Source organism: Mytilus californianus, unplaced genomic scaffold (genome assembly GCF_021869535.1).
Source record: "Mytilus californianus isolate M0D057914Y unplaced genomic scaffold, xbMytCali1.0.p SCAF_2, whole genome shotgun sequence".
In the NCBI taxonomy this organism is placed as follows: domain Eukaryota; kingdom Metazoa; phylum Mollusca; class Bivalvia; order Mytilida; family Mytilidae; genus Mytilus; species Mytilus californianus.
Window position 1 is genome coordinate 136261512 of NW_026262668.1, and position 11538 is coordinate 136273049.

Consider the following 11538-nt stretch of genomic DNA (forward strand, 5'->3'; position numbering starts at 1 on the left):
TGTGCCGGTCTTCGCAATAATCAACCAATTTCCATCTCTGTAAATATCCGTTTTGCTTTTTTCGATAAAAATTGAAATGTAGGATGATTTGAAATTAATAATTATAATAACGCAAATTTAACAATTCTGATACACGCATAAAACCTGCATATCCTAATAGACAAGCACAAATGGTACGTTGTGAAAAAAGATTATCTACACAAAATAACTTATTATACATATCCTGTAATAATTTTGGAGTTATCGACTCTTTCTTCCTGATTTAATTGTGAGCCTAATTTCCTTTTAGCACCTTCAAAAACACATTTCACTAATTGAGAATCTGCACCAATAATCGAGTGAGCCGACTTCATGCTATAAAATGTTTCCCATACAGGACTAGAAGTCGCAGAAAATTGCACTAAAGAAGCTAAATACAAAGCTATAAATAACGGTTTTGTCGGTAAAATATCGACATCAGAAATGTGGTTGCTTTCCGCCCACTTTTCCATCGCAAAAAAAACGAGGTATAATGGTAGTGGTTTTTACGATTTAAAAACCACGATATGGACCACGCTCTGATTGGCTTATTTATTTTTCATTTTTGTTATCTATCATACAATTGGTTCTTAATGTAACTCGGATTTATTCTACGAAAAAGAGAATTTCCGAAGTGTACTTTCTGTTTCGATTTCACGTTATATTTATACTGCTGTTAACTGATGGGTAAGTGAGTCCTAAAGATGCAGAAAAGGGTAAACACGAAAACAAAAATTCCCTGTTTACGACAAAATAATAAACATACCTTTGCTTTAAACATTTAGGCCAAAATATCAGGCTCTGGTCCAACCTAGGATTTATAAAATTCCCTGTATAAGTTAATCACTATAAGTCTTATAACTAGTGAGTAGTGTGATCATGTTGATAGTAAGAGTTTTCCCCTGATATTCATGATTATATGATTACACGGTGTGATTATGTTGATAGTTAGAAGAAATTGTTATTCATGATAAGTTGATCACACATTCAAATCATGTTGATCGTTTGATTATTGCTCTTAATATTCATAATCATCATAATCATATTATTCCACAGATTGACCATGATGATTGTTTAAATATTGCCCTTTATGTTCATAATCATATGATTACACAGTTAGGCCGTGATGATCGTCTGAATATTGCCCTTGATAATCATGATCATATGATTAAACAGTTAGGCCATGATGATTGTTTGATTATTGCCATTAATATTCAGAATCATATGATTACTCAGTTGGGCCATGATGGTCGTCTGATTATTGCCCTTGATAATCATGATCATATGATTAAACAGTTAGGCCATGATGATTGTTTGATTATTGCCCTTAATATTCACAATCATATGATTACACAGTTAGGCCGAGATGATCGTCTGATTATTGCCCTTGATAATCATGATCATATGATTTAACATTTAGGCCATGATGACTGTTTGATTATTGCCCTTAATATATATAACCATATGATTACACAGTTAGGCCATGATGATCATCTGATTATTGCCCTTGATAATCATGATCATATGATTAAACAGTTAGGCCATGATGATTGATTGATTTTTGCCCCTGATAATAATGATCATATGATTGAACAGTTAGGCCATGATGATTGTTTGAATATTACCATTAATATTCATGATTATCTGATTACGCAGTTTGACTATGATAATCGTTAGATTATTGCCCTTAATATTCATGATTATTTAATTACACAGTTTGAACATGATGATCGTTTGATTATTGCCCTGAATATTCATGATCATCTGATTACACAGTTTGAACATGATGATCGTTTGAATATTGCCCTTATATTCATGATCATCTGATTACACAGTTTCGAACATGACGATCATTTGATTATTACCCTTAATAATCATAATCATATGACTGAACAGTTAAACATGATAATCTATTGATTATTGCCTTTACTATTCATGATTATATGATTACATATTTTTGATTATTGCCCTTCATATTCATAATTATCTAATTTAAGGTTTGATTATTGCCCTTGATATTCATGATAGATTAGGTAATGTAATATCACACGTTGATCATGTTAATCATTTGATTATTGCCCTTATTATTCATGATCCATGATTCCAGGATTTTGAAAAAGGGGGTGAGGCCCTATGGAAAACCAACGTTTGGAGCAATATGTTTAAAAGTCTATACATTTATCATATATGAAGCTCCCTGCCCCCTCTAAATCCGCCTTTGATGATCATGTGATTACAGGGTTTAATCATCATCATTTCGAATCGATTGTTTGATTATTGTCCTTTATAACCTGGTTTAATCATGCCGATAGTTTCGATTTCTGCCCTAAAAATTCATGATCATGTTATTATATCGGTTGATCATTTTATTAGTTTGAATACTCCCCTAATGTTTATGATTATGTGGTTACACTTTGATCATGTTAATCATGTTAGTAGTTTGATTACTGCACTGGAATTACAATATATATATATAAAACCTGTACCTAAGAACCATATCAACAATACATACATGTCATATAGACTGTACCTATTAGGCTAAGAACCATATAGACAAAACTTATAACCTGAACCTATAACCATATAGACAATTAATAAAGCATATATCTAAGAACCATAAACAATACATGTACCCTATATCTAAGAACCATATATGATACATATAAACTAAACATAAGAACCATAGAAAATACATTAAGCCTATATCTAATAACCATAGAAAATACATATAGACTGTACCTAAAGACCATAGACAACATATCAAGCTGATATCTAAGAATTATAGACAATATATGTAACACTCCCAAACGTGTCCATCCCCCCAAACGTGTCCGATTCCCCCAAACGTGTCTATTTCCCCCAAACGTGTCCATAAAAGTTGATATCGCACAAACGTGTCCGATTTCAAAACCCCCAAACGTGTCCGATAATTGTTATTCTCCAAAACGTGCCCACTGTTTAACGCCAGAACATCTCACGTCTTTTAGCGACATACATGCATGTCCTAAATGAATTCAATATCGTTTACGGCAATTCTATGATGGGGGAAACAGTTGACTAAGTGGTCATTTATTAGCATTAGTTTGTTCAATACCGGTTGTTAATGATTATCATAATTGCAAATTTAATCTGTAACATACCGGTATGAACACACTTTTGACTGAAATTACTTGTCCAGTTGCAAGTATTTCATGCTCATTTAGAGCGAACATACAAATAATTCTAGTACAGTTGAAATAATCATTTACTATGTAAATTATTTTTTACTAATAAACTCCGATGATGCCTTTTATATTAATCCGAATATTGCACATCAGCAGAATTGACTTCCATTTTTTCAACAGTTCTGATATTTTAAAAGCTCTTCAAATTATAAACTGCATGGTTATCAGTTTTTTTTTTAATAAATTGTAGGTTTCGAGCATCACTAAAGACACACGAACAAGAGACATAACGTCCAGTGCCAAATATGTCATGCATTATTTGAACGACATCATGTTAACAATAAATACTGTAGATAAGTTCTATCATCATACCGGAAATTTAGGATTGGGCCTAAATTTTTACGGTTATTCGGGATTAACACTAGTTGGGATTTTAATCTAAAAAAATTAAGAGCGAGTAAAGACCATTTTTTTAATGACTTCAGTAAGAAACTACTTCATTCTCTGTTATGTAATAGAGGCCGTTTTAAATAAAAGTTGCGGAAATTTAAAAAAAAAAACGTTGCCTTCCAATATACAACTGATGGCACCATGAAAGAGTGAAATGCTACAAAGGTTTTAATGCACAGAGAATGGGACATAGAGGTATCTAATTTAATATCTACAATTTAACTGAGCCTGGATCCAACGTAGCCGAAACTGACGCCCCCACTTTTACCCAGGTTAGACTGCCAGTTTAAAAAAGACCTTAAGTAATGTATTTCTATTTTTTAATGAAATAGTAAAATGATTATACGTTAATGAAAAAGCAATAACCAAATAATCTACGTATTTATAATATGGACACGATAGTTCCAGTAAAAGAAAACAATTAAGCTTGATATGGACACGTTTGGGTGTTTAATAAAAAAAAATGGACACGTTTGGGCGTTTGTACAAATGACACGCTTTGGCGCCCTTTTACAACTAGACATGTTTTGCAGTTCAGTGACGTTATGTGGACACGTTTGGGGGAATCGGACACGTTTGGGCGGAAGGACACGTTTCTGAGTGTTACATATATAACGCCTTTATCTAACAACTATATACTATACATATAGACTGAACCTAGGAACCATATAGACAAAACATATAGCCTTTCTCTAAGAACCATAGATAATTCATATAAACTAAACCTAAGAACCATAGACCATACATGAAGCCTTTATCTGAGAACCATAGACAATACATATAGACTGAACATAAGAACCATAGACAATACATATGGACTGTACCTAAGAACCATAGACAATACATATAGACTGAACCTAAGAACCATAGACAATATATATTTAGACTGAACCTAAGAACCATAGACAATACATATGGCCTATATCTAAGAACCATAGACAATACATATAGACTGAACCTAAGAACCATAGACAATTCATATAGACTGAACCTAAGAACCATAGACAATACATATAGACTGAACCTAAGAACCATAGACAATATATATATAGACTGAACCTAAGAACCATAGACAATACATATAGCCTATATCTAAGAACCATGGACAATATATATATATAGACTGAACATAAGAACCATAGACAATACATATAGCCTATATCTAAGAACCATAGACAATATATGTAGCATATATTTTAGAACCATAGACAAGAAAAAAAGACTTATACATGAGGGTTGAGATCTCATAAACATGTTTAACCCCGCCGCATTTTTGCGCCTGTCCCAAGTCAGGAGCCTCTAGCCTTTGTTAGTCTTGTATTATTTTTAATTTTAGTTTCTTGTGTACAATTTGGAGTTTAGTATGGCGTTCATTATCACTGAACTAGTATATATATTTGTTTAGGGGCCAGCTGAAGGACGCCTCCGGGTGAGGAAATTTCTCGCTGCATTGAAGACCTGTTGGTGACCTTCTGCTGTTGTCTGTTCTATGGTCAGGTTGCTGTCTCTTTGACACATTCCCCATTTCCATTCTCAATTTTAACCTAAGAACCATAGATAATACATATAGACTGAACCTAAGTATATAGACTGAACATAAGAACCATAGACAATACATATAGCCTATATCTAAGAACCATAGACAATATATGTAGCATATACTTTAGAACCATAGACAATACATATAGACTTAACCTAAGAACCATAGACAATACATATAGACTTAACATAAGAACCATAGAAAATACATATTGACTGTACCTAAAGACCATAGACAACATATGAAGCTGATATCTAAGAATTATAGACAATATATAACGCCTTTATCTAACAACTATATACTATACATATAGACTGAACCTAAGAACCATATAGACAAAACATATAGCCTTTCTCTAAGAACCATAGACAATATATGTAGCATATATTTTAGAACCATAGACAATACATATAGACTTAACCTAAGAACCATAGACAATACATATGGACTGAACCTAAGAACCATAGGCAATACATATAGACTATATCTAAGAACCATAGACAATACATAAAGACTGAACCTAAGAACCATAGGCAATATATATATATAGTCTGAACCTAAGAACCATAGACAAATCATATGGCCTATATCTAAGAACCATAGACAATTCATATAGACTGAACCTAAGAACTATAGACAATACATATAGACAATATCTTAAGAACCAAATACAATACATATAGCCTATATCTAAGAACCATAGACACTTCATATAAAATATATCTAAGCACCATAGACAATCCATATAGAATATATCTAAGAACCATAGACAATACATATAAATTATATCTAAGAACCAAAGACAATACAAATAGACTGAACCTAAGAACCATATGCAATCCATATATAATATATCTAAGAACCATAGACAATACATAAAGAAAATATCTAAGAGCCAAAGACAATCCATAAAGACTATATCTAAGAGCCATAGATAATACATATAGACCATATCTAAGAGCCATAGACAATCCATAAAGACTATATCTAAGAGCCATAGACAATACATATAGACTTTATCTAAAAGCTATAGACAATTCATATAGACTAAATCTAAAAACCATAGACAATAAATATAGACTATATCTCAGAACCATATAGACAATACATATAACCTATATCTAAGAACCATAGACAATACATATAGCCTATATCCAAGAACCATAGACAATTCATGTATAATATATTTAAGAAACAAAGACAATAAATATAGACTGAACCTAAGAAACATAGACAATCCATATAGAATATATCTAAGAACCATAAACAATACATATAGACTATATATCTAAGAACCATAACCAATACATATAAGACTATATCTAAAAACCATAGACAATAAATATAGACTATATATCTAAGAACCATAGACAATACATATAAGACTATATCTAAAAACCATAGACAATAAATATAGACTAAATCTAAGAACCATAGACAATAAATATAGACTATATCTCAGAACCATATAGACAATACATATAACCTATATCTAAGAACCATAGACAATACATATAGCCTATATCCAAGAACCATAGACAATTCATGTATAATATATTTAAGAAACAAAGACAATAAATATAGACTGAACCTAAGAAACATAGACAATCCATATAGAATATATCTAAGAACCATAAACAAAACATATAGACTATATATCTAAGAACCATAACCAATACATATAAGACTATATCTAAAAACCATAGACAATAAATATAGACTATATATCTAAGAACCATAGACAATACATATAAGACTATATCTAAAAACCATAGACAATAAATATAGACTAAATCTAAGAACCATAGACAATAAATATAGACTATATCTTAGAACCATATACACTACATATAACCTATATCTAAGAACCATAGACAATACATATAGCCTCTATCAAAGAACCATAGACAATTCATGTATAATATATTTAAGAAACAAAGACAATAAATACAGACTGAACATAAGAAACATAGACAATCCATATAGAATATATCTAAGAAGCATAAACAATACATATAGACTATATATCTAAGAACCATAGACAATACATATAGACTATATATCTAAGAACCATAGACAGTACATATAGAATATATCTAAGAACCATAGACAATACATATAAGACTATATCTAAGAACCATAGACAATATATGTACCATATATTTTAGAACCATAGACAATACATATAGACTTAACCTAAGAACCATAGACAATACATATAGCCTATATCTAAGAACCATAGACAATACATATAGACTATATATCTAAGAACCATAGACAGTACATATAGAATATATCTAAGAAGCATAGACAATACATATAGACTATATATCTAAGAACCATAGACAGTACAGATAGAATATATCTAAGAAACATAGACAATACATATAAGACTATATCTAAAAACCATAAACAATAAATATAGACTAAATCTAAGAACCATAGACACTTCATATAGAATATATCTAAGCACCATAGACAATCCATATAGAATATATCTAAGAAGCATACACAATCCATATAGACTATATCTAAGAACCATAGACAATACATATAGAATATATCTAAGAACCAAAGACAATACATATAGACTGAACCTAAGAAACATAGACAATCCATATAGAATATATCTAAGAACCATAGACAATACATATAGACTATATCTAAGAACCCTAAACAATACATATAGAATATATCCAAGAACCACTAACAATTCATATAGACTCTACCCAAGAACCACAGACAAAAAAATAAGACAATACAAATTGCATGTACCAATGAACTATAGAAAATACACAACCTGTACCTGAGAACCATAGACAATACATATAGCCTGAATGTAAGATCTATTGCTCAAGCATGACATTCACTCTTTGGGGGACACTATACAATGGCTTAGTACCACAAGCATTATTGGTAAACTTTATATAAATATAATAGCATTCCAATTTCTTCTGGCATTCTGGCTCCCTCGACCAACAAAAATTGTCTGCCTTGAAGTAGTTCAATGCTGCAAAAATCAACCAAATCAATAGATTTAAATTTAGTCAAGCCTGAGATGTGAGGAATGTTAAATCACACATGATTTAGAGGGGGTATAGAACATACAGCCAGCACAACATATACATCTTGTTTCCCACTTTACTTGTGCAGGCCTAAGTTTCTTTATTTTTTTTGGTAATAATGATTCATAAAAATAAATGGTAGTGCATAATACATGTAATAGCTGTTCTAGTTTGATAAATAATTTACTATATTTATTTATAGGACCAAGAAAACAACAAGGAAGATTAGGAAAAGGCGAAGAAGCTGGTTAGTTAAATTTAAATAACCCAACAATTTCTACTAGGAGTTCTACCTTTGATACTTTAGATTTATATACGCAGCTACATCCATTAATTTGGATCAATTTTGTTTTTCGTTGATTGAAAATCATACTTTGATGGATATTTGGATTCATGGTTTTGCAAAAGGCTGCATTCAAGCTAATACAGAATGGCTTCTTTATTAAATACAATGTATTTAAATTTGTAATAGCGGTTTATCCATGCCCAAGAAATCGACAAAAATGTGTATTCCACAAATAATTATGAAGCCACAATCCTCAAAATTTGATATAGGTCAAAATATCTTATGCGTGGCATTTTCGTTAAATTTGTTATACATCTAAACTGATAATTTTGATCAAATTGTTCTTTTTAAAAGTTTACATTGACCAAAAATAATCACAGAGAAGAAATAGATTTTTACCTATGTTTTCTAGGTACTCTGAACACTTGTTCTGTCCAAGTCTTTTTGGAACATTCCTTTTTACTTCCAGGTGAATAAAATGTTGGAAAATGGTGAGACCCTGGTGTCAATTATATTGAACAAAGAAACCAAGTCCATTGAGTTTTGAAGTAAGCACACAAATGGTACAATATCTATTCATGAGTATACTATATTGATTAGGAAATACAGTTGTGGCATTAAATGATCATAAACCATTAAGGATCCAAAGTACATGTTGAAAAACAAACAAACCATAATATATCGAGCAAAAAAAACATATATTGAGTTTTTTTTAGCTGAGGCAACTGTCCATCAGATACCACATATCTAAGCAAGTAAATGTCATCATATGGTTCTGTAACAATGAACAAAAACTATACTAGAAATTAAGCTATGAAAGCTAGTAACATGACAAAATGTCTTAGGATAATAACTTACTAAATGAGTACGGGTTAACCATGTTAATGAGGGCTCAACCTTCCATTAACCAGAGAAAGTGGTGTTACAGCACAAATTGAGAACTAACTGTAAAACCAGTTGAAAAAGGCTTGACTCATCAAATCAATACAAAGCCCCATTATTCAAAACCAATTAAAAAAATTTAAAAAAAAACAGGTTTTCAAGACTGAAATATCAATCAGTTTACCTCCAGTGGATTTAATATGAAGATGCAATTACCAGTCTAAGAAAACCATGACACTTTGCAATTCCAAAACTTAAGTATCAAACAATATGTAGTTCCTGAAGTGTTCACAACTGTATAAAAATACATATTTAGTTATGTTTTAATTTATATATAACAAAATCAATTAAAGAACAGATAAAAATTGATAAGTTGATTACCTTTTAGAATTAGTATTAAAAGAATGGATAACTTTACATGTATTCATGTCTGGTCATGTACCAGTATGCACTATAATAGCTTTTTGAGATAAGTGTTTTTAATTTTAGTCAATGTGTTTCAAAGGACACATTATTTAATTAAGCTACCTTTGTACTGAAAGAAGATCGATGACAACTTTTTATGTGTAACTATACATTTTTTCTCCTAGATTTTATATGTGTTCTAATTTTTTTACAGAATGTGTAGGGCTTAAAATACATCAGCCCAGCACATCCAGGTTTGAACATCCTCAGGCTATTCTTCAGGGTGTTTAGAACAGAACAATGCAAGTTGCTAAAAGACTGCCAATGGCTGACAAGAGAAATGTATGACATAGTGGGATGCCATTAGCTGGTACAATTGTCATGGAGAATAAGGTGTTCAGCGTGTGGCAGGTGGTCACACTTTTAATGTGTCAATACAACAACACATGAATGACATGTAGTATAATAGAAAATTAAAGAGACAATTCATGTAAAAAAGAAATATTCTTTTTTATGCCCCACCTACATTAGTAGAGGGGCATTACATTTTCTAGTCTGTTCGTTTGTCCGTCTGTCCCGCTTCAGGTGAAAGTTTTTGGTCAAGGTAGATTTTGATGAAGTTGAAGTCCAATCAACTTGTTACTTAGTACACATGTTCCCTATGATATAATCTTCCTAATTTTAATGCCAAATTAGAGTTTTGACCCCAATTTCACGGTCCACATAGAAAATGATAGTGCGAGTGAGGCATCTATGTACTATGGACACATTCTTGTTTTTATATGCATACATTTTCAGTGATGTATTTAAGCTAAAAAGTTTGTTGTAATTAGAACATCTTAATAATCCATATCTCTATTGATTTTGAACAGCACAAATTTCTTAGATATTTATGTAATTGATACAAAATTGATTTTTCATGTGACAGGAAATGCTGAAATACAACCAGGGGATAAATTTAAAAAATAAATATTTGTGAATCTTTTATTTGTCTTTTTATATCTTTGTATATGGCATTGTTTAGATTGCATGACCAACCAACCTGTATTAGGTTATAGACTCTTTATTCATGTTTGATTTGATTTTATTGTATTTTAAATGTTGTAAAATATAATTGGAAAGCCAAAAATATTGTTTACTCAGTCATCTAATTATTAACGCGTATCAAAATTATTACAAATGCTGCCTTCTTCCTACAATGAAAGCACAATCCCATTTTATGAGCATTTCCTTTACTGGCTAATACTGGGAAAAACAGTTGACCATGATATGCCCAAGTATGCTGCAGAGCCAAAACAACACTTTGATTTTGTCAAAATATTATTGAAATTCACTAACAAAAAACTGTTGAAATATACAAACATACATAACATTAAGAGTAATTAAGGCAAGAATACATTGAGGACTGTAAAGTTATACATACAACCTGTGACCAATTATCTTCGTTTGACCATAAAACTGTGTGAAAATATCGTATACACTACCAAATGCAAGCAAGTGACAAAATTCTAGATGTGAACAGTGTCTCTTCATAACCATAGCCTATATTAATACTGTTGTGTAATGTTGGAAGGAATAACTGGTTGAATTTTCAAATAAAAATACAGAGTAAAGGCGTATATTAATCATATATACTAGTATATCTAAGGTTCAAATCTACAGGTTCTTTTTACATGGTTTATATATATATATATATATATGGTTCTCATATGAAGTAGTTTTTATAAT

The 11538-nt window shown here is 31.0% G+C and overlaps 1 long non-coding RNA gene across 2 annotated transcripts; it reads left to right on the forward strand.

The window, feature by feature from the left end:
* The first annotated feature begins 547 nt into the window (after positions 1-547).
* LOC127731145 (uncharacterized) lies at positions 548-10944 on the forward strand. Of its 2 annotated transcripts, none has more exons than XR_007995512.1 (4): positions 548-705; positions 8440-8484; positions 8993-9071; positions 10025-10944. It is a non-coding gene; the product is annotated as an uncharacterized LOC127731145 (long non-coding RNA). The 2 variants fall into 2 exon arrangements; XR_007995513.1 differs by lacking the exon at positions 548-705 and adding an exon at positions 706-734.
* Positions 10945-11538: the final 594 nt, after the last annotated feature.